The sequence below is a fragment of the Arvicola amphibius genome, chromosome 6, assembly GCF_903992535.2.
Source record: "Arvicola amphibius chromosome 6, mArvAmp1.2, whole genome shotgun sequence".
Lineage (NCBI taxonomy): Eukaryota > Metazoa > Chordata > Mammalia > Rodentia > Cricetidae > Arvicola > Arvicola amphibius.
In genome coordinates, this window is record NC_052052.2 from 27,819,181 (window position 1) to 27,840,690 (window position 21,510).

Below are 21,510 nucleotides of genomic sequence, written 5' to 3' on the forward strand. Positions count from 1 at the left end.
GACATCTTGGTGCCCTGTGTGGTCGGGGGGTTCGTTGAAGATCATATAGATTCTGCCATTGCTAACCTTCAACCCAGACAGCGAATGTCTACTCTGGCTTGAACAAGGCTGTCGCTTACCCTGGTCTTGCTTCATCCCTCTAGGCTACAGCACTTGGACAGGTGACTCTGAGGTAATTGGTGCCAAATGGCCTGTTCCTCTCAAAAGGCAATGTAAAACTTCACCCCTAATGTCTTGTTCATAGTATCCATTCGTTCTACAAGTAGGTTCTCAAGAGAACCGCTGTGTGCAAGAGCCAGGAAGGGATAGAATACAGCAGAAAAGACATACAGCCTTGGATCCTTGGAGTCTGTGCTCCGGGGAGGGGTGGGTAGAGGCTTAGGGTAGAGGTGCACAGACAGCAGGGAGGGGTGAGGAGAGAGGGTAGGGTAGGGTGGAGGTTTGGGGTAGAGGTGCACAGGCAGCAGGGAGGGGTAGGGAGAGAGGGTAAGGTAGGGTGGAGGCTTGGAGTAGAGGTGCACAGGCAGCAGGGAGGGGTGGGGAGAGAGGGTAGGGTAGAGTGGAGGTTTGGGGAGAGGTGCACAGGCACAGCAAGTGTGACGATGAAAGAATTCGAGCTGAATGCCCGCTGGCTCTTAAGTGCGCCCTCCTGGAAGTCCCTCTTCTAGTCTGACTGTAACATCTGTCTGTCGAGTTTCTGGGAGGCCGTATCTACGTGGCATGTCATCTAGAACAGAAGCTGGCGCATCTTGGGTTAGTGTAGGTGGAGGATCTAGCTCTTTCTTTCAGCACAGAATTCTGTGTTCCCCATCCTGTGTTCCCCCGATTTTCAGGCAGGAAAGGAGGTGAACGATGGGTTACGTGTGATGGACTGAGGTGGACCGTGTGGTTGTGTTCTGGGACAAGGAGGAGGTAGGTGGAGATTCTGGTGGGAGGATGCTCAGGGCCTCTGACCTCACTGTGAGAGCTGCAGAGGGAGGAGGCAGGGACATTCCAAAGGTCTGCAGAATGAGCATCACAGCACGGTTTGATCAGAGCAAGGGAGTTTGAGTCAGACAGGCCAAGAAGCATGGAGAGCATTCACACCATTGTTGCAGAGTTCTACTTAAGTGTTACGGTCTCTTCCCCCATCATCCAGCTTAGGGTGTGCTCTGGAATCCACAAGACCCCCCAACTCCAAACCCCCAGCAGCAGAGTGCAGGATGGCCTTGTTGTCCATCATAAAAATCAATGGTTCTTTTGCTAAGTGGTCAATATTTATTTGGCTTTAGCATTGTTTAATTCAATGCATCAATTAAAGATAGTGTCATGTCTGCTCCGGTCTGCAGCCTCGGCCCTCTGTGTGTCGTTACCTCATCGGTTCGAGATCACTCATATCCTTACGTCTCTGCTCCTTTGTCCCCTTGCATAACTCAAGGACAGGAGTAATTGACGTGAAACTTTTAAAAATTAATTTTGCTGCATATGCCATGGAGGGAGAGTGCAGGTCCTCCCAGCCATTTATAACGTCACGGTGATTGGTCCTGACAAAACAATACCTTAAAAACTCACCAAAGTAAATTATGGCCCGAGCAAATGGCTGCTCCGCGGCAGGGCCGGAGGCTTGGAGGGGAGCCAGGCAAAAACAAAGTAATGTGCTTTTGATATTAATAACAGAGATGATATCGATCTGCACGCCGGTGTCACTTCTCCACGCCGGCGAGGAGATTGCTCCCGGCATTTAGTCCACTGAAAGCCACTTTCCATGCAGGCCATTTAATTTTGTGAGTCTTTAATTATGTGAAATGGAGTCTAGTTAAAGGGCCAGGTCCCAGTTTCGCCAGGCGGAGACGTGGGCTGTGATTCAGGAAGCTGTCAGAAGTGCATATAACTCAATTCTTAGATCTGCAAATGCAGTTGCCTCTCTAAATGTTTATTTCATCCTTGCACTTCCCTGGCCTGGTGCCACCGTGCGTCAGGACAGACACAGACTCTGGCTACAGGACCACATTTTTCAAAGGACCTGAAGTTAATGTGCCTGTTTTCTGTATAATAAAAGCCATAACTCACAGGAGCCGCCAACGCCCCCCTCCACCCCAAAGGCTGCTGAAGGGGCTGTGTATCCCAGCCCCAGTAATCTGATGATCCTGGGCCTGGCTTGATTCTGGACGTCTGGTCCTCTTGTGGATCTGTGGCAGACCACACTGGGAGACCACAAATCAGACCACAGACCCGTCCATGGGTCAGAACACTTCAGAGGTTCAGGAGATAGACGGGAGAGAAACCCACATACCAGACCACAGTGACAGCCACAGCGTCTGCTCTAGACTTCTGGACAGTGGCCCCTCAGGGCTGTGCCTGGGATGCTCAGCACCTTCCCTCAGTTCAGGTCAGCCAGTCTGCGCTCCCTCTCTCATCCACACACAGCCCCCCCCCCCCTCTCTCTCTCTCTCTTCTGCTCTGGAACTGGGCTCTGCATTGTAATGTTTCATGCTGATCTTTCTGTCACCTGACATTTACAGCTGTCCTGGGTGTGACAGAGGACTTTCTTGTTAAACCACATCTTCAGTCCAAGCCTGCCTGGGATTTCCTGGATGGTTCTGGGTGCTGCCTGGGTGATCCATGGCAGGGACCACATGGAGGTATTCAGGCTGACCTGGCTAGCTTCTGCTGACATGTGACAAAGAGATATTGGGGGTAAAATGGTCTACCATTTGTCTAGAACTTGGCACCCCTGACAGCACTGATACCCAGGCCAGGATGAAGAGCCATCAAGATAGAGTGCCGTAGAACAGGCACGTGTGTGTCACATGAGGGTACCCCCTGCCCCTTGCCCTCTTCTACTTTGGGGGTAGTTTTGCTAGGCTCCATATTGCTTGTCCAGCCCACAGGAGTCTTAGGATTAGAACAAGGAAGGGGAAAGTGGCTTTTGGAAGGTACCACTGCCGGAACAGAAGGGAATCACTAAAGCCTGGGAAGACGACAACGTTAAAAGCCTACAAAGGAACGCTGGTGGCGGCAGTACAGTGAACTTTCTAGAGAAGTGTGGAGGAAGAGGATGTGTAAACAAATACAGCTGGGAGGTGAAGGGTTAAGGAAAGCCAGGGACAGGCTGGGGAGATTGCTCAGTGGGTCAAGTGCTTGCTGCAGAAGCGTGAATATCTGAGTTTGAATTTTCCCCACAACCACATAAAAAGCCTATGCAGTCTGGCGGTCATGGCGCACGCCTTTAATCTCAGCACTTGGGAGGCAGAGGTAGGCGAATCTCTGTGAGTTCTAGGCCAGCCTGGTCTACAGGACAGGCTCCAAAGCTACAGAGAAACCCTGTCTTGAAAAACCAGAAAAAGAAAAAGAAAAAAAAAAAGTCAGGTGCAAGGGCATATACCTGTCATTCAGTCCTGGGAGGTGGAGACAGGATGGTCCCTGGGGGACCTGGCCAGGGAGTCTAGTGGAATTGGTGAACTCCAGGTTCTATGAGAGACCCTATTTTAAATACAGTGGAGAGAGGTTGAGGAAGACGCCTGAGGTTAAGCTCTGTTCCTGTGTGCATGTACACACAGGTGAATGACTAGTCCCACACATGTATAAGATCCAAGAGGGTCTCTCTTCGTATGTTAACATAGATAGGCCATCTCTGAGGGTAGAGAAATGTGATCCAATTGACCTAAAGGCTATCTACCTGTGACAATCTTTTCTTCCCTATCCTCAGCTGCAGATGGTCCTGAGACCCTCTCTCCAGTTGTGCATACCTAAAGAAACACTCGTGGACAGAGGCTGATGCCGTGGCCATGACAGTGGGCACCGCTGGTGCTCCTTGCAGAAGGCCCCATCTGCAGGCCTGTTCCCTAGGGGTTGCTGTCATTTGGATGGCTCAGGTGTCTCCCACAGTTTTATCTGTTGGAAATTGCTTCCCAAGCGACAGTGTTGAGTGATGAGACCTTTAAGAGGAGGGGCCTGGTGACCAGCGGCTGAATGGAGCTCCGGTGGGCTCGCTTAGTTCCTGTGAGGAAGGATTGTTATAAAGGGAACTCCCTTGCTTCCAGTCCTGCCCTGTGGTTGTCTTCTCCAGCTCACACATATTCTTGTCATGAGGTGATACGTGTGACGGACAGCTTGCTATCATGTGGAGCCTAAGGAGAGTCAGAATAGACGAGATCAGGGCTGAGCGGTGGAACGCAACCAGGGCTTTAAAAGATCATCGTCGGTGCTGGGTGGCAATTAGAGTCAGAAAAATAGTCCAGCATGAAGACTGGGAGAAAGTGACCAGAATAGGGAGGGAGAGAGAGAGGGGGAGAGAAAGAGAGAGAGAGACAGAGACAGAGACAGAGAGACAGAGAGACAGAGAGACAGAGAGACAGAGACAGAGAGAGAAAGATCAGAGGGCAGCTTATGGGAATTAGTTCCCTTCTCCCACTAAATGGGTTCTAGGACCAAACTCAGGTTGTCAGGTTTGGTGGCCAGTGTCTTCACCATGGTGCCCTCTCAGCAGCCTTCAAGGCTGGTTCTGGACATACCTCAGGGCAATGCTGAGTAGAATATTAACATAAGGCCACAGGAGAGCGTTAACTTGGGCATAGTTAGGGGGTATCTTAGTTAGGTTCCAATCACTGTTACAAAATAGAGACAATTAAGTTATAAAGGAAAATTAACTTAAAAGACAATTAACTTAAAAAGGATAAAGGAGAATGATTTTGACTTAACAGTTTTTGCAGGTTCCAGTCAAAGACAGAGTGGAGTGACTGTTTTGAATCTCTGATGGAAGGGCTAGATGACACCAGTCCAGGACTGTGCGGCAAAACAAACCATTCACCTCATGACCAAGAAATAAGAGAGTAAGTGGACAAGCCAGAGTCCCCAAATCACCTCACAACGTATGTTCCTAGTGACCTTGGAGTCTCTTACAGGGCCCATTCTGTAGGTCCTGCCAGCCTGGGGATGGGCCTCTATCACACAGACCCCATGTCATATGTCATATGTCATGTCAGATATTATCCAAAGCAGTGGCACTCATGAGCCATCCATGGCAAAGTCTCAGACCTAGGTCTGGGGCAGGAGGGTGAATTCCCCAGGAAGGACAAGCAGGCTTAAGGTAGAAATAAGTGGAAGCAATCAAAGCATTAGTACTGACAGCTAGTAAAGGTGGCTCCAGGTGAGCCCTTGCTACAGGTGGGCTCTGCTCCATGTTCTGCCTATGTGCAACTCCTTACGAGGACTCTCTGAGGAAGAGACAAGAGAAACTGAGCTCAGAGAGGTTATTAATTTGCCTGGGGTCACACAGATGGGAAGGAATGGAGCTAGAATTCAGATGTGCTGGTTCCAGTGTACACAGTTCTAACCCTTCACTCATACAAAAGACATCAATACATAAAACTTTTGGGTCAGTTTGGTTGTGGAAGGAAGAGAGAGAGAGAGAGAGAGAGAGAGAGAGAGAGAGAGAGAGAGAGAGAGAGAGAGAGAGAGAGAGAGAGAGAGAGACAGAGAGAGAGAGAGAGAGAGAGAGAGAGGTATAACCAGTGGGGGATGTGGTGTATAGGAGGGCTTGTTCTGCCAGGGGAGACTTGAATGTCTGAACATCATTTAGAGGGAGTAGATAAAGACCGGAGGGAGGCGGCACAATGCAGAGTGAGTGGTTCTGAACAGGTGGGAGAGGAGGGGCTGCAAAGCCCAGGGGGCCTGGGAGGTGGGACCCATTCCATCTGTGGATGGGTGGGTGGGTGTGGTATGGGCAGGTTGTAGGCTGGATTCTGTTCTGATGACCCCCATTTCTCTGTGAAGTGGTGAGTGAGATCATCAGGTAAAGGGAGAGAGGGATGGAGGCATCTCAAAGGTTGGAGGAGCTGGGGGCATTTGTGCCAAAGAGGCAGGTGATGGGAAAGTCGGTGATTGTGAAGTTGTACGTTTTTGTTTGGCATGCAGAAAGCAGGATGATAGGGTCACTCGAGACCAGGGCTTTGATACATGGGTAAGAAAAGACGGGGTGAGAGTCGGGGGAGATGCCACGAGTATTGGTAATATGTTCGACCTTGGAGAGTACTTGATAAAAGAAAGAGAGTTGATGGATCCAGAGAACGCTAAAGAGGTCAGCAGAAGTCTTGGTCCTGATGCCAGCTTGTAGGGATGGAGAGGTGGTGACTGGCATGATTCTGGTGTGGGGAGAGCAGCTTAGGGTAATAGCAAGGCTTGTGACAAGCAGGGATTGCATGGCTGCGGGGAGAGGGGACAAAGTCATTGGAAATGGGGTCAAGGACCTGGGAAGTTGGGGTGTTATGTGGGTGGTTCCTGTGGGTGCTGAATTCACCCAAAGAGAAGGGAAGACTTGAGCCAGGTACCGAGTCCCCAGCATCTGGACTGAAGGGGCTAGTCAGGATGGCAGAATGCACATGTCATCTACAGTGAGGTGGAGGAGAGGAGCAGTACTCAGTGGCATGGCTTTGCCTGGGGCACCAGGACTTGAGACCCAAGAACAGCATGGAGAAACAGATGGTTTAGGGATATGGGGAGGAGAGAAGGAAGAATTGAAGGACGCTGTAAGGGTGGTGGTAGCAAGAAGCTAATAATCTAGGGATCCTTTGGTCACTGACACAAGGTCCTAGGGGTTGAAGGTTGGAGCCAGTGTTCTCTGAAGCTGGCTGGCTCCAGGCTCCATTGCCAGTGGATGTACTTAGTTGGGGGAGAGCTGTCGCTCAGTGTTTGGGACCTTCAGTGGCTCTGTAGAAGCAAAGTGCTCCAGTCCTCTATCGGACGCCACATCTCTACTGTATTTAGGCTGATTCTTTTTTCTTTCCTGGGTCCTGTTGGCATTTTGACACTAGATTAGTTAAATCCTTGTTGGATGTGACGCAAGCCTGTAATTCCAGCACTAGGGAGGGGTGCAGTTCGGGGGGGGCGACTACAGATTGGCCTGTATAACAAGACCCCATAAGAACACACAGAAGCAAACAAAGGAAGGAGAGTTTCTACTCCAGCCAGGTAATTCTGAATTTCAGTTCAGCCATGTAAGAGCTATGGGATTCAGGCATTTCTCATCAGTCAAACCAGGAGGCAGAGGCAGGAAGAGTCAGAGCTGAGATTAGCCTGGGCTGCACAGCAAGAGCTGTCTCAAAACCAGAAAGAACCAGTGTGACAGCAGCTCCATCCTTAGATTGTTGTGAAGATTGTTACATGATGCCCCTTATCTGATCCAGAGTGAGGGCAAAACAGTATGTCGTCCATTTGCTGGTTCTTACTGTGCACCAGGCCCTCTTCTGAGACTGTTTATGTAAGGATTATGTCATTCTCTTAACAGCTGCCAAGTGGGAACTCTTGTCCCATCGTTCCCATTTATCGAGGGAACCTTTGTTCAGAGAGGCTAAGCGCTTTGCTCAAGGGGAAACACCATTAAGTATTGAAGTGGAGGTCAAACCCAGGTGGCCTGAGCTCAGAGTCCTCAGCCTCAACCATCATGCCATATGGCTTCTCCCTATGCCATGGGTGTTAGTAATTAGTAACCTTTATCACTAACCATCTTATGATTTTTTTCATAAATTATATTGCCATGTTTGGTTAATCCAGTCAGGCATGGTGTCCACATTAAGCTGGTAGCTGTATATAGGCTTTGACACTTCCTTAGCTTGCTTCTTCTGTCCACTGGGCTGGGCCTGTCTGCCTCCCCGTGGCTCAGGCTGGGATGTCTGGCTCTCCAGGAATCACTGGCTCTCACACCCAGGGCTTCTGTCCATCCGGAGCATCTCGGTGACACAGCTTGGAGCAGGGTACTTACTGAGTCTGGCTTCTTTTTTTTTTCTCATTTTTTTTCCTGTTCCTATAGTGACCCCAAGGTCACTTTGTATCCCTTGGGGGGGGGGTCCTGGTGAGGCTTTCTGGACCACTTATCCCAGCATCCTGTCCCTTCCCTAGGGTGCACCCTGTCCTCCAGCCTGCTGAGGGCTGATGATGGCAGACGGAAGAGGGCAAGCCTGGTGTGCAGGCCTTGAAGACTCCACTTGCTCTCAGAGTTTTCTTGGACAAATTGTTGCTGGGAGCCTTACTCAGACTCTGGTGATTTGACAGGCCTCCTAGATGTAGCTCTGAGTAGGGGCCTTGGAAATATTTGTCATGTATCTGATTTTATTTTCTAGTTTGCAGAAGAGAGGAGCTGAGCAGGAAATGATAAGTATAATAATAAAACCACTTGCAAATATGTGGGCAATAGTTACTAAGCGCCAGGCATTGTTCTAAGTGTTTCACATGAATAGTGATTAAAACCTCAGAGCCTCAGGAGGTGGGTACCAGCATCATTCCCACTGATGGACGAGCAAGTTGGCACCATGATGTTAAGCAATTTGTTTGTTCGTTAGTGCCAGGGCTGGGATTTGAACATCAATAGTAGAATTTCAGGGTGGGCTCTTGATAAAGGCTTGTGCTGCTACCTTTCTGTTTCTGAACCCAGTCACCAGGGACAGAGGCTCAGCTTGGTCTCTTCAGCCAGAGGGGAGAGGTTGATTCAGTGCTTGAGATAGTCTGGGACTACTTGGGGTTTGACCCACTGTAAGGTCCTGGTAAGTCTCCTAATACATGAGGAAGTGGGATAGCTTGTCGCAGGTCATACAGTGTGAAGTGGTAATCCTGGTACTGAAACCAAGATTTGACCAGTTCAGCTGTCTAGCCAATTGCCCTGGGAGCATACACTGACCATGGTGTCCATCTGGGTTCCACAAGTCCCCTGAACAGTCCTGTGGGGAGTGGCAGGCAGCCCCCCATCATGGGAGATAGGCTGGCCCTTACCAGGGCCAGGGTCGGGGTTGCAGGGACTCTGGTTAAATGATATATGAGTCCCTAGAGCTGGCTGATGGTTGGTTCCCCGCCCTCCTCTGGCCCCGCCTTGTCCCAAGGCTGTGGTCTTGGGGACTGGGCATCTCCCTGGGCCTCTGGCAGGGAGCGAGCAGTGCCTGAGGCAGGAGGCAGGCAGGCTCGTGCGGTCTCTGCCCATCTGGGTAGTGCTTGGTGCTGACTGGAACTGAGCAGTGGACGGTGTTTGGGCTCAGCAGCACGAGCCCAGCTCGGAGGCTGCGAGGCAGAGCCGTGAACGCCAACAGTCTGGAGGCAGGCTCCGGAGGGAGACGGCTCGGGCCCATTTGCTGAGCTCGGTTCCCACGACAGCTCAGCAGACAGATGGACTTGGGAATCCCTGCCGCCTGGCCAGGAGGGTGTACACGTGAAAAGGAATGCAGGCACCCCCATAGGGAGGAATGGTTTGGAGGTTTCTACAGACACCAGAGTAGGGGACCAAGGGTAGGTGTCATGGCCTGGGATGAACTGTCAGAAAAGCCATTGGACACAGCAGGGTCCTGGGTTATAGCAGCCTCTGGACCTTGGCCAGGTACAACCTGAAACCTGACCCTGGGTTTTGCCTCAATTCCTCAGAATGACTCCTGAGCTGGAACTTAGATGTGAGTCCTGACTGTGGTCTTGACTGAACAGACTGAGCCCTGACCCTGACTAATCTGAGCCCTGATCTCAGTTGCTGACTGAACCGTGTTCACACCAGTGGTCTTCTGGGAAGATCTGCTTTCTTATATAGCTCTTCAGAAGGGCCTTAGAATCAGCTGCCCAAAATAGGCCCTGGGAGGTGGGAGATAAAAGGCGGGGTCCAGCTGCACTGACGTCTGTATTGCGTAGGGAGCAAGGCAGCAATAATCAAGAACCATAGACCATGAGGCAACATAGTGGACCAGAGAAGCCCTGACTGCCTAGGTGACGGCCAGAGGAGGTCCCGACTCCCATGGCAGGCCAAGAATGGAGCCCAGGAAGCAAGGACTGCCAGGTCAGAGCTTGTGGAAGACAGCTGGGAAGGGAGCAGGAAAGGAGGCCAGGGAGGAGCCAGTGTGGGTGTGGTTTTGACTAGACAGGTAGAGCTGGGCCGGAGGAGGAGCCACCCTGTTGGGACTGAGTGCCTGGGAGCTCAGCCATGAGTGGAAACCAGGAAGGATGGGCAGGTGGATGTCTGTGAAGATGCGAGCGAAAGCAGCTCACGGTGGACTTCAGGGAGGGCCCACTGGGGATCCTTCCTTAGCACCTCAGGCCCTACCTCATCCTTAGAGCAGCTCAGGGTGCAGAGGGCCCTAGATACCAGCTCTGCACATGAGCAATCCCTCAGGAGCCTCTCTGGCTGTCAGAGTGATGGGAAAAAGCTGGGTACCAAGAACGCAGCTTCCTCTCCTTCAGAGGAGATAGCTCTGAGAGACATCTCTGCTATGTCCTAGACCATGGGCCAGTGGACACTATCTGGAAAGGACAGAGAGGAAACCTCTCAGGTTTTGATGGTGACATGGTATTTGACTCCGAAATGTTTGCCTTAGGGTCTGCTTCTGGGGATCCTTAAGATAAAATGGGTATCCCAAATTATACGTGAAGAGATCGAGGTGTCTGGAGGTCAGGGGCTTGCATTTGAACCTGCAGAAGAACCCAAAATCACCCCCATGATCTGCTGTGGTCCTGTTTGGAGCTCCCCTCACCCCAACTTTACCATCACCCTGGGGGAGGGTGTGCCTGCCTGTACAGGTTGGGCCTCTCAACATAGGTCCCTGGACCTGACGAGTCTTTGAAATTGTCCATTCTTTTTCAGGTGTATAGGACACCAAGCATGTAGCTGCCTTCTCCATGGCCTAGAATCCACGTAATGGACACATTAAAATGACCGTTATGTTTAGGGAATAATGGGACCAGTGTCTCCAAGGGAAGACTTTATATTTTCCATTGGGTCTTCTCTGGAATACCTGTATGCCATGAATGACAATACCTCCCTTTGGGTAAACCGAGGCACAGGGAGGGAGACTTGTTCCAAGCCGCACAGCTCATGCTTGTGCCAGGGACCTTCGAACATCTGTGGGTACCAAGAAGGGAGCATTTTTTCTTGCTGGCCATGGGGTGGGGGGTCACATGGCTCTTATGGACTCTCCTGCTTGGTCACCTCATTACCGCAAATGACTGTATTTATATTTCCTGTATCACCATCTCATGACACTTTGAACAAAATGATCTTGAGGTGTTGTCTGAGGTAACTTTCATTTGACAGATGAGAAAAAATGAAGAAGCAGAGCGGAGGAAGCTCCCCAAGGTTATGGTAGTGAGTCGGGCAAGACCTCAAGGTTCCCCAAAGTCTTGCTCAAAGGCAGGCAGTGTCTCTGCCGTGCCAGCTCCCCTGAGCCAGCTCTAGAGAGGACACTTGGCCCTGCGCCAGCCTTCCTTTGCATCTCTGCCAATGCGTGGCTCTCTGGGTTCTGGCACTGTCAAAAAAAAAAAAAAAAAAAAAAGAAAGAAAAAAGAAAGAAAGAAAGAAAAGAAAAAAAAGAAAAACCTCCTCCGCTGGTCTGCTCTCAGCAGAACACAGATTATCGCTCTTGTGCTAATTATTTTTATGATTAAAAGATGATAAATTATTAAACAAAGTCTGAAAAATGTGCCAAGATCTGCTCTGAGGCTGGGCCTGAGAAGTTGCCCCCTTGGCGTCCACATTAATTAATAAATGAGGCTCTCGGTGGAGAAGAAGCCGCAGCTGGCACATCTGGCAGCCAGGCAGGAGCTGGCACAGGGCAGATGCTGGGGTGGTGGAAGGGAAAGGACTTCCTGGGAACACCCAGCTTGGCTGTGGGAACGGGTTCCCTTTCCTTCCACGTTCCCAGCATAGGATCCAGGCAATGGTTACATGACACCAGCCTGGCCTGTGACTCCTGGAAGGGATCTAGCATTGCCAGAAGAAAAGCCACTGCTTTTCAACTGTCGCCCCTTCTGCAAATGCAATTCAGGACAGTCTTAAATGTCTATTGGAAGACGGGTGATCAGGTTTGTGTTTCTGTCAGCTATTTCTTTGGGCAGCTCGGAGGAGGTCCTTCAATGAGCTTCTAAACCTCTGTTTTCGCATCTGCAGAGTGGGTAGGTGACATTTCTGCTGGAGAAAGAGCACCCGTGGGTGTAGGGCTCTTGCTGTGGTGGTTCAGTGTTGACACTCGTAAAGCCTTGGCTTGGAGTCCATCACTGTATCCATTAGCACTGTATCCATCAGGTGTAGTAGTGCACACCTGTAATCCCAGCACTTGTGAGGTGGAGGCACGATTCAAGGCCACTGTCAGCTACATAGGGAGCTCAAGGCCGGCTGTGGATATATGAGACTGTGTTTAAGAAAAACAAAAAACAAACCATGAACAAACAAGGCAAGCAAGCGAACATAACCCAGCTCTCAGTAGACACACCTTAGTTCAGGCTGATGTGAAGTTGAACCTCTTGCTATTATATAATGGTTTGCCATGAAACCTTAGCCAAGCAGCTTCTCCTTGCTGGGTCTCATGTTTCTGATTCATAAAATGGGAACCCCAATTCCTTAGTATCGGAATAAGAGGAAAAAAACTATACCTGAAGTATGTATGGAAGCAATTTCATTACATAGCTCCCAGGTACTGAAGTTTCAGCAAAGAGTTTCCTTGTGACTCCATGGGCTACTTTGTCCCTGCCTCTTTTGCTGGGTTTCCTCCTGCCCCAGAGACTCACGCAGTATATGAACTCAGGTTCCAGTGTCTCACACCCTGTACCTGTCATAAACTGTCTGTACGGTGGTGATGCCACACCCCATTCATAGCTCTCGTCCCTCACTTGATATTCCTCTGTGCGGTTGCTCTCCCAAACTGCCCCCTTGGGCAGACATCTAAGGGACAGGGACATCTCAAATCTTCTATGTCTAATATCACATCCCGGTGGGACCCTCATCCTCAAACCTCCCCATTCCCACCTTCCCCACCCCAGTGAATGGTAACGCCATAGTTCTGCGATGGGCAGAGTTCCTCATTCAGAACCCAGATTCAACTCACCATTCATATCAAATACGTGAACCTCCAGGAAATGTGATCAGCTCCCACCCTCCACCTCGTTATACCCTCAATGCCTGGCTGTCCTCCTATCACCTCCCACCGCCTTCCCCTGGACACCTCTCACTGCCACCCACCTTCCCCTGCCATCTTCTTACCCCAGTCCCAGGAGAAGTCACCATCACACCTCACTGGGGTTCTAAGAATAGCTTCCTTGTTAGTGTCTCCACTCTGAACAGAACATGTCCCCAGTAGCCTGTGACCCACAGGATGATTTATTTAAATCCATCAGCCCACTCAGTCTTCTAGCTATTGTCCTTCAGCAACACCGTATCTCCCTACGGGAGTGTGTGCTGCAGTCCCTGGCTCCCTGTGTGGCAGACACCTTGGTGCTTTCTTGAGCATACCGCCTCTGGGGTCTTTGAGCTGGGTGTCACTCTTTCTGTGGCCTCCTCTGCCTCTGATGGCCTCTGCTCAGTACCATCTTCTTTCCTTCACAGCGCCTAACCCATCTACCTGCATGTGTCTCTGGGTTCTGCCATCTTCTCCCTCTGCATGTGGGATCCTGAGGGCACAGACCATGATCCAACTTGTGCACTGCAGCCTTCCCATAACACTCAGCACAGGGCTTGTGTGGAGCAGGGGCTGGACCTACAGAGAAACTGTCAAACCCAGGGTCTGCCTCTGGGGATTTTGGAACTACAAGTCTGGTGTCTGGCCAGAAGAACAAGCTGACAGTTTCAAGTTAAAATGAGACCAATTGAGAGAGGCAGGGAAGGCATGGTGGAAGAGGTGATGGATGAACCACATTCTGAAAGTGCTGGAACTCCTAGGAAGACAGGGGCAAGGAGTGTTTAGGCAGAGGAGTGTGCCCGTGTGAAGGTTTGGGAGCATAAGGATACATGCTCCATAAAGGATGGCTTGTCGGGAACAGCCTGGAAGGGAGAGGTAGGAAACATGAACCAATGAGAAAGCAAGTGCCGCGCACCGTGGCCCCGTCTGTGCTCTATGCACTAGACCCCAGTCCGGGAACTTCGGGCAAGGGGCTGGAGGTTGAGAATACACACGCAGAGACAGACCGACGTGCAGACCTTTAAACACTGATACCAAAGCCCCCCCCCCCCTTTAACACCATGTAGGCTTAAATACACTGCAGTCAATGGCCAACAGGTGAAAATCCCACCCTCTGATCCTCTAAACTAGGCACAGCTTCTAGTAACTTCAATTAGAAGGTTCTAGGAGGGAAAAGCAGCTGAAGGCCAGGACTCGTTAGTCCCAACAAGCAGGAATCTAGGGAGTGGTGCTGATGGTGGACTTCGGAGGGAGGCCACATGGCTCTCTCGATTTTGTCTGACCCTTTCCCCTCGGCATGAACAGATGTGGCATATGCCCACCCTTGTGAGTCTCCAGAGGGGAACGAAGTAATTTAATTGCCAGAAACAATATTAGCAAAATAACTGCAGTGTTTGATTAAGTGTAGGAGGCGCAAGTATTTTCCATACTGCTGAGAAACACTCCCAATTAACGTGTGCCGTGGCACGAAGACCCTGGGGGAAGGCACAGACCTCATGATTGAAGCTAGGTGATAATGGGTGGCACCCAGACCTCACTGTACACTGGGCTCTGCCCCAGTTCCTTCAGATACATGATATATTGGTGAGGTATCCTGTACCAACCCGTGAACACCCTGGAGGCAAGTGCACTATTTCCCCATTGTACAGATGTAACAACCAATGAACGGAGAGATTAAGGAACTGTCCATCCAGCAAGGGGCACGGGAAGGTTGAAACCCAAGAGCTCTATGAAACACCACTTTCCACAAGGAAATGGAGTGTGAACCATGGAAGCCAGGTGGGAAGCCGGTGAAAAGCTGGGAAACCAGACGTGTAAAGTGGAAGGCTGTGGTTTGATTTACCCAGCAGTAAGACTTGCCCTGGCTGTGGTCCAGCATTGGGTGTCCCTCACGGCAGCGTTTTAGACCAGAGGCATGTCTTCTGGGACCAGGATGACCCATCTTTTGCTTTCCATTTTTGGAAAATCTCATACTTCCAGGCCACAAACTCCTTGTGACTATGTGACCATCCTAGGAACATCCCGGCTTTCCCAAAGGGATCGGACTCACAGTCTCCATCTGCCCCAGGTCCCCCAGTAACCCCTCGTAGCCTTTACTCTGGTGCTCTAGAAAAGGCTGAAACCAATGGGTTAACTTGCTTTCCCTATTAAATATTTACATAAACACGCTTGGGAAGGTGTGTGTAAGTTATCAATAATGCAAGGCCAGCCTAGGTTCGGTGAGAGCTAAGAGACCCAAATTGTATCATCATAATCCATTATTCACATATAATGCGTCTATTCTCCTCCATTAGCGCAGGCAGGAAATGCCCCTGAGTGCCGGGCAGGGCTTTGGAAAGCGCAATAAATGGCGGATAGACACATGGCGGGTGGGCGGCAGCTGTAGTTAAACAAGTGTAAATTAGTGCCCAGCCTGGCTCCTGCTGTATCCGGAGGGTGGGCACAGGCCAGTAGGGAGGGGGCTGCAGGATGGGATGCCGGGAGCTGGCTATCAATCCCCATAACTGGATGTCTGGAGTCTTGGAGGATCCCTCCTGCTGGCCACGTGGGAGACTCCTCTTAATCTGGGAGGGGGGGGGAGTCTGAGCTGTGGCGCTGAGTGCAGCCTGGGGTGAGAAGGGGACTTCTCTGGAAGCTGTCCCACAGTGAGCTGTGGGTCCCCTCTGCAAAACAGGAGAATCTCCCACCTTACGAGGTTGCATGAAGTGACGTGAAGATGGAGAAGTGGCTAGACATGGCCCCTAGGCATCCCCCAGAGATTGCGAGAGTACCCTGCTTGCCGCCAGGCAGTTTGTGAACTAGGAATAAGACATGGATATTTGGGACCCTGAGGCCTGGGGAACAAGGTAAACCTGGGTAGATAGAGAAGGACATTCTGTTTTCATTTGCTGGGACCCAGAGGGGAGGGAGCAAGGCAAAGCTGGACAGATATAGAAGGATGTTTGTTCTGTTTTCATTTGCTCTGCTTTGCTTGGGGCTGACTAGATTTCTACCTCACTGCCCACACGGAGGGCAGTTCCCTAGGCTTTAGACGCACACCTAACCAATGCTACCCTCAGTCTCTCCTCCGTCACTATCACCATATTCACCTGGTGCTGCACTGACCCACAGCCTTGCACGCACGCACACACACACACACACACACACACACACTCAGGCATGCACACATGCATGCACACATACATGTACACACCACACTCATTCCACTGGGATACAAAGCATAAGGTGGAAAGAAAGGGATCAGAAGTTCAGGGACATCCTTGGTTGCAGGTGGACTTGGAAACCAGCCTAGGAAACTATTTCAAAACAAAAGGAGCGGGACTGGGGATATAGCTCAGTGGTTGAGTGATTGCTACCTGGCTCTGCGTGCAATCTCTCTCTCTCTCTCTCTTTCTCTCTCTCTCTCTCTCTCTCTCTGTCACACACACACACACACACACACACACACACACACACACACACACCAGATTCTCTGGTTTAAACCTTCCTTGCTCTGTCACCACAGATCTGGTGCTAAGCGCACCGGCTGGGCTCTGAACTCTGTTCAACTGTCACAGCAGAATGGGTTTCAGTCTGAACGCTGACGTTAGCAGCTTTCACCTCATCCCTCTGTTGGCATGTGAACCCATTTCCCTAGGCTAGCCCAGTTCCTTGCTGAAAGGTCACCACCTCCTTTGAGACATCTTCCTGCAAAGGAGATGACCTGAAGGTCATCTCCCACTCTCTACCGTGTTTCCTTCCCACCACACAGCTCTCCCAGCCTGACTCTTACTGTATACTAATTATTAGCTCACCTGCTCATTGTGCGTTTTCTTGACCTGTACATCTCAGTAGAAGAGCCCTGATCCTATCTGTCCCATCTCTGAGGTCCCCCTGATACCCGTGCAGTATGGAGTATATTATGGAGTGAATTAGTCTTTCAGATTTAACTCTAGCACAAACACATTGTCACCTGCTGCATGCCTGTCATTCTGTAGGAGCCTTTACACAAGCTACTCATTAAGCCTGCCCTGCAATGATAGCCGCTCATACATAAGGCCAGTAGACACTGCCAAGAAATTGCCATTATGTAGACACTCCAAATCCTCTTCTCCTGCCTCTGTTGGGCCAAGGGGCAACTGAAGACCCACAGACTAAGTAGGAGAATGGTTTTATGTCCTGACATCAATTCTCAAACTCAAGTGTTAGTTAGGCAAAAAATGATTGTGCTGGGTGACATGCAAAGCAGCTCAGAGGCAATTTAAGTTGAACTCAATGTAACTTTTGTACCAATTTTAGAATCTGCTGGGCATTATAAGATTGTATTAACTGTGTGCTTTTAGGCAAGATACTCATTCCGAGCCCCAGCAGTATACGTTGATGTGAGCAGCCACCTTGCAGGGTGTATGAGCTGCCTATGATCTGTCGATGGCAAGCATTTGGTACGGTAGAAGCCAAGTTTCAGATCACAGGAAAGTGACTTAAACTCTCGTGCCTCGGTTTCTTCACCTGTTAAGGCGTGCTTTTGAATCAGGCTGAACCCTATCTGTGTTCTGCCATGAGGGATGGACATGAACCGGATCACAGCCGTCCAAAGGGGGGTAGAGCGCTAGGAGGTGTGGTTTGGTGTCTGGTAGGTGTGGGTGTCCCTGGCGCATGGAGGAATCACAGCACAGTTTTGTCTGCTGGTCAGAAGTTGGCAGATGGTCAAAGAAAAGCTTTGAAGAGGCCACAGAACAGCCTTTATAGAAGGCTTTCTTTCTTTGTTTTTTTTTCTTCCTTCTCCCTCCCTCCCTCCCTCCCTCCCTCCCTCCCTCTCTCCCTCCCTCCCTTCCTTTTCCTTCCCAGTTTGTAGTTATAGATTCGCGTGTGTGCATGTGTGGGTGGTTGAATGTGCCCGCGTGTATACACGTGGAGGTCAGAGGTCAACATCAGACATCTTCCTCTATTGCTCTCCACCTTACTTTTTGAGGAAGTGTCTCTCATTGAACCTAGAGCTCACTGCTTGGCTAGACTGACTGGCCAGCAAGCCCCTAGGACCCTTCTGTCTCTGTCTCCCAGTGCTGTGATTACAGGCACGTGCTATTGTGATGGTTTTTTACATAGATGCTGGGAATCTAAACTCGGGTTCTCATGCTTGTGCAGCAACACTTTACCTGCTGAGCCCTCTCCCCAGCCCAGCAGTTAAGCACTTATTCATTCGTTTAACAACTAGGCATTGAGTGTTATCATATGCTAAACACCTATCTGGGTAGTAGAGAGAACAAGTCAGATACAGTCCCTACCCATATGGAGCACACAGGTTAGTGGCCATAATAATTTTTTTTAAAAGAAATCTCAATAACGATATTGATGACAAGAATAATGGCTTCCATTTAAAAGGCACATTATAATGTGTCAGACTCTGGACTTTGCCCTTCATACATGACACTTTTCTGAATCTTCACAGCGTACCTATTGGGTTAATATTAAGATCCTCATTTTAGAGTTGAGGTGTTTATCTTAGTTAGGGCTCTATTGCTCTGAACTGACCACGGCAACTCTTACAAAGGTAAACATTCAGCTGAGATTTGCTCCATTATTGTCACGGTGGGGAGCATGACAGTGTGCAGACAGACATGGCGCTGGAGAGGTAGCTGCGAGTTCTACATTTGGATCCAAAGGCAGCAGGAGGAGAGCGTGAGACACTGGGCCTTGGTTTGCGCATCTGAGACCCCAAAGCCTGCCCCAAGTGACGACACTTCTTCCAGCAAGGTCACAATTACTTCAGCGAGGCCATACCTCCTAATAGTGCCACTCCCTATGGGCCTCTGGTGGCCATTTTCATTCAAACCACAGTGCCTAAAGCTCAGAGAGGGGATGAAGCTCCTTCATGGTCACAGAGCCAGTGGGTGGTGACCAAGAAACTTGAACCCAGAGCCATTTGTTTCCACAGCCTCACTCGCACCTTGTTCTCAGAAGTTCCTTCTGAGACTCCCTGGAGCCTTCCGCAGGAAGGAAAGTGAGTGAGGGGAAGGGGCAAGCAGGCCCTGAGAACCCTGTCCATTCCTCCATGTGTGGAGATCCCTTACTGCTGTAGCCGGCAGGGACGCTGGCCATGGCGAGCAGCAATAAGTCATAGCTTAGCTTGGAAGTGCCGGTGACTGTGAGGAAGGGCTGGCTTGGGACTTGTGTGGGCAATGGCCTGAGCTGGTGGTGTGACATCTTTACCGTCTGATTAATAGAGTCCTCTGTACAGTACGCATACGAGGCAGCTCCAAGGTTAAGGGCCTAGAGACCAGGAAAAATATAGGCTTCTCCTCTGGAAATATGGATTCCAGACAAGGGGCCTGTCTTGTAGTCCCCTGAGAGTAGGCGGAGCAGGCAGACGCAAGTGTCCCTAGAGCCTGCTGGGGGCAATGTTCACGGTCTGGGGAAGAGCCAGATATGTCTCCCTCAACCAACAGCTTGCAGAAATAGATATGAGAGCCACCTCTTGATAAAGTAGTGACCTCATTGAGAGGCGCCTGGGATTTGGGGTTCCAGGTGCCTGTCTGGCTCTAGCATAGTGCTGTCAGTCAGGGGGACAGGAATCCCAGGCTACCAGTTCTGCAGCCAGCTCCCTATGTCAGCAGTGATTCCCCTAGATGGAAATCTCAGGCCTTCCTGCTAGGGCTTTTGTAGGCTGGATGGAAGTCTGGGCCTGGAGACAGCAGGGCTAGTGGTCTGTGAGTGAAGACAGTAGAGAGGAGAGGTACAAACACACTTGAAAGGGTGGCTTGCCGAGAAGGCGCTAGAGGAAAGTAGACCTGTCGGAACCCATGGCAGATGCAAGAGGGCCTCTCGTCAGCCTTCTGCTGCCCCTGTGCCCCAACAGATCGTAAGACAATACACAGAAGAACTGGCTGCTTCACCCTGGAACTGCATACCCACCTGGCCCTGAGTTTGGAGAAGCCAGAAGAGAGGACATCCAGGAGAGTCTGCTCACAGGTAAGCCAACAGTTGGGCTACACTTGCAGGAGCAGGGTGGCCTCACCTGAGCCATGTAAACTGAGAGCACAAGGTTATGTTCCACTTCCATTTTCCGGGTCTTCCATACCTGCCTCTGGTGGCTACCTTAACCAGACCCTCAAGTTGAAGGGAACCCTGGGAAATGCAGTTTTAGCTTGACTTAATGAAGCACTCACTGTGTACCTGTGAGTCTCAGTTCCTTCTTCATCTATAATGTGAGGGATGGAGTTCACAGGAAGTCCTATTTCAATGCTAGAAACAAAAACCAAAAAACATCTTACCATGGTGGTGCCTAGTCTAGTCCCAGAGCTGGGCAAGCAGAGGCAGGGGGATCATTTGCAAGTTCGAGATCAAACTGATCTACATAACGAGTTTGAGGTAAGCAAGGGGTGTATAGAGAGAGCCTATATTATAAAAAAGTAAACAGCCAGGAGGTGGTGGCACATGCTTTGTGTGTGTGTGTGTGTGTGTGTGTGTGTGTGTGTGTGTGTGTGATATGCTTTTAATCCCAGCACTCGGGAGGCAGAGGCAGGCAAATCTCTGTGAGTTCGAGGCCAGCCTGGTCTACAGAGCAAGTTCTAGGATAGCTACGGCTGTTACACAGAGAAATCCTGTCTCGAAAACCCAAAAATATATGAGTAAATAAATATTAAAAAGAAATAACAACACAAAAATCAAAACAAGAAAAAAAAACTGACCAAATAAAAAACTAAAACAAAAGCAGCTTGCCACCATAACAAAAAGCACCAAAAAGGAAAACAAAATTAAAAATCAAAAAAGAAACAACAACAAAAAGAGAGGCAAACAGCCACAGTGACCTTCCTCTTCTCCCCTTTATATGCAAATGGAGGACACATGGTCTCCTTGAAATAAACCTGCCAGTGCCCAGGTCCCCAGGACCGCCACATGGATGTTGTCAGGGCTGGGACAGGGCTCAGCGTGCTCAGCGGGCTTTCTAACTCAAGGTCAGCTGTTTGGAAACTGCCTCCTGTCTGAGGTCAGGAGGATGATTGACCAAGGGTCTCTTCCTCTGGGAGCTGTCTAGACTGTGAGGGATCAGCTGGTTAACAGGACGGAGACCTGGGGAGGCAGGGGGACAGATTCTGTTGAGAATCTGTTACGGAGGAACAAACCTAGATGGTGGGGAAGGACGTGCAGAGAGAGGGAAGGGCATAAATGCAGCAGTTTCCGTTAGCGTCCTGGGCGGGGACAGGCACAGTTACCGTCTGTGTGTAGCACAAGTTGGGGAGGGGTGCGTCAAGGAGTTAGCTCGCTGTGGTGCTAAAGAGCAACCAGTGCAGCTCAAGACTACAAAACTGAGAGAGAAACCAGGCAGGAGCCGCTGTCTCTGCAGCGGGTGTTCCTCTTAGTGCTTCTGCAGGCTCCCCAGGGCTTTCTGTAGTCCTTTTCTGCCTATACTTCGTACTTCTGAACCTGCCTGGGGATCTTGGAGCTCATCTTCATTTGGTGATTCTTGAGCTCCAGGTTGGACCTCTCTGACTCTGTCTGCCCAGGGAGAGTCCTCTGGTCTCTGGTTGTCAGGAGAGCCAGGCTTTTACCAGTGGATAGGATGCTCCAGGAGCATTTCTAGGTAGCTAAAGCTGACTGGCTGTTCCACACAAACCAGCAAAAGCTAGAAGGAATTTCCCTACAC